General features: G+C 37.7%; 1 long non-coding RNA gene across 1 annotated transcript in view; it reads right to left on the bottom strand.

The window, feature by feature from the left end:
- LOC146424317 (uncharacterized) overlaps positions 1-3250 on the bottom strand; it is a 426563-nt gene that overhangs the window by 395810 nt on the left and 27503 nt on the right. The window lies entirely within an intron of this gene.

Raw genomic sequence — 3250 nt, 5'->3', positions numbered from 1 at the left:
AATTTCTTTTTCCTGGTGGTACTCTGCAGAACTTGAGAGGGTGTTTCCTTCCCTATTTTTGTATACACATAAAAGAGAAAATACTTTTTGACTCAGCTGGCTGCTGCAGACTCAAAATTCTGAGGTTAGCTTTATGCAAGAATGACTTATTTTTTTAAAGCTGTGCAGCTGCAAATCCTACAATTCTTTAAAAGATGTATATACTTATCTATGTCTCATATATAAGGAGTCTAAAATATAGAGCATTACATTGCTTTTTCAAGATCATTAAAGAAAACTGAAATTATTAAAGAAAAAAATTAGTAGGAAAGTAGTATGTATGGAACTTTACCATAAAAAGGTAATTTTTATTATTATATAGTTATCAAAAAAAGTTCAGCAAAAATTAATTGGATAGATATGAATAAAACTGTAAGTTTTTTAAGTTTAAAATAATGGGAAAATATGTACATACAGCTGAACTACAGCTTGTCTGGACATCTGATAGCATCCTCAGGTGCTTCTACCCAAAGCCAGCTCAATTATCAAAAGTGGGGATCTTATTCTTCATACTGACATCCTGTGCAAAAGTGACACAAAAGCTCTGTGAATGTTTGTCTGAGTTGCATGTAGTCCTGAATTTTTAATACTTTAAAAGTTTTCCAGGTTTTTCGCTAGGAGTTAGCCTGTTGCAAATGATTTGTGTACAGATAACAAATAAGAAAATAGTGGTTTTAACTTTCTGTAAATGTTTTATAGGCATTTAAAAATAGGATTAATGGAAATACAAACCATTTATATCCGAACCAGAGAAATATTTTGCTAATATGCATTTTAGTCAGTGGTAGCCACAGGTTTTATACAGCAGAGTCAAGAAGTATAAAACTATTTATTATTTATTCAGAGATTAATGCTTACTACTATTCAAACCACATTTCCATTTTACTGAGTATTCCCATAATTCTGCCTGTATTAGGTGCAGATGTGCTGTACTTGCAGACATGACCATCTGATAAATTTTAATTCTTGGAAGAATTCCTACTATAAATTCTTATTTTCATTTTCTAAGATGATTTTCTGTGGAAATGTATGTATCTTATAGCTATTTTTAAACCTGATACTTTTAACATTTAAAAACATGAGTGAAAGGAGGTAATGATGCCTTGTGAGTTGTTACTGGTAGCTGGTTTTAGTGGAGGCTTTAGGACTGCATCCATCACAGATAGTAAGGAATCAGGGTAGTACTGAATTTGGTATTTATTTATAAGTGTGTATGATTTAAAGTAAAAATTGCTATTATATAAACCCCACCACCTTACACTACGGTGTAAAGTTAAAATCAGGAACCAACTGAAAAAAGAGAAAGTTATTTAAGGAAGTGGTTTTGAAAAAGTAAAATGCTTCTGGAATGCTTCCGCTTGTTCCAACACCTCCCAAACTCCCCTGGCACTGGCAGCATTGGGATCAAAGAAGGAGGTCAGTGGTGAATTTGGATGCCCTTAGGCAGTACTTACAGCATTTGAGATTATATACTTAGGCTTAAGTTTAAGGAGAAATGTAATTCCTGAGTCCTTCATTAGAGTTAACTCTCAAAATTACCTTTTAGAAAATAATTTTTTGCATAATGGATTACACCCTTAATTCTTGCTGTTCCTTGTATGTGTGTTCTTGTCCCAAACTAGCACTAAGCTCTATAGACTAACAAAGAAAGCTTTCTGCACTAATAAAGTTTTCCACATGATAGTCAGAAAACCTCTGCTATTGCCCTTAGGCCATGATGTGTTTGATTTGAAAAAAAAACTGTTAGAAAAATGAATAACTATTTTATTAGGCATGTCCTGAAAATCTTGTATGTTTTTCTTTTAATTTACCCTGACTAAATTATGCATTTTTAGATTGACTATGTAAAATTTTGATACAAAATAAAAAAAAAAAAAATCTCTGATCTGTCCCATGTGATTACTTACTGATGGTCATTAACATATTTGAGCATTACACTGGAGATTTTTTTTTTTTTTTGTAGCTGATTGCACTCATAGAACCACACTGGCTTGGGTAGAGCCATTGGCTTGGGTTGCAAGAGACATAAAGATTATCTTGCCCCAATGCCCCTGCCATGAGCAGGGCCACCCCCCTCTACACCAGGTTGGTCAGACCTCTAACTTCCCCTTGGACACTCAGAGCTCCTCAACTGAGCACCCACTGAGCCACAGCAGCAGTGCTGAGCAGTGCTGGGAGCTGCAGCAGTGTCCCAAAAGCCAGAGTATGCTCAGGCAGCAGTGGGATGATTTGGTAGGAAGGGAGGATGGGTTTGGTTAATGAAGAACTGAAGAAAGAGAGATGAAAAAGGAAGAGGAGATCACAGACGAGAGGATCACCTGTCCTGGGTCCAGCATGGATCTAGCCAAGAATGTCCAGAGAGTTGGGAGTGCCCCACCCAGGCTTTGTGGGGGTACCTTTTTATAGGTAAGCATATATAGCCTCCCTACATTTTTGACAGCCTGGCAGACTTTTCCAGTGGTTCTGAAAACGAGGCATTTCAGCCAAGGGCACCATTAAGGTTCTTCCATCCCATCCTCACTGACACTACTGTAAATCTGTGGGAACCGGCTCATCTTTTTCCTAAAAGCCTGTCTGGTGAAATTTTTGCCATCTTGTGGCAACTGCAGAACTACAAGCAGGAAGGGATAGATATGGATGGGTGGATTGCAGAGAATTGGCTTTAATTTTGCTGCAGATGGCATCTTGTTTCGGGGATTGCGACATTATTTGTTCATCCAGGGTTACCAGAGATTATTTGTGCCCACTTCACTGCTGTGATATCAGGGGAAGCTCTGCTGGTGGAGAGAAAGTAACACAGTGTTTGCTGTCCTTGTAAGTCCACAGTGTCTCTTAAAAACCACTGCAGAATGTGGTGTCAGTACAAAGACGTATCAGCCAGCCTGGGTCTGCTCCAGGAGCTTCAGGTGGCAAGACAGAGAAGGCAAACACCTAAGACAGCAACACTTCACCCAAGTACACTGGCTGTTTTGGGGTGGAAGACTGAATTCTGGTCAAAGCTTTATTTTTAACAGGTTTGCAGTTATTCTTCCTCTCCAGGTCAGTACTTCTGACTATCCAGTGAAGTGTGTCCTCACAGGATGTTTTTACTGCAAGTGTTCATTCAATATTATTATTAGTAAAATGGCTTTTTTGAAAGCATGTATTTCATTAAGTCTTGAAGGCATTCCTAACCTGTGTATGTGGCTGTCATATTTGGAAAGGAGGAATA

The sequence above is a fragment of the Lichenostomus cassidix genome, chromosome Z, assembly GCF_008360975.1.
Source record: "Lichenostomus cassidix isolate B80296 chromosome Z, HeHo_3.0, whole genome shotgun sequence".
Lineage (NCBI taxonomy): Eukaryota > Metazoa > Chordata > Aves > Passeriformes > Meliphagidae > Lichenostomus > Lichenostomus cassidix.
Note: the sequence above shows the minus strand (reverse complement) of the source record. Positions and strands in the feature narration are given on the sequence as shown.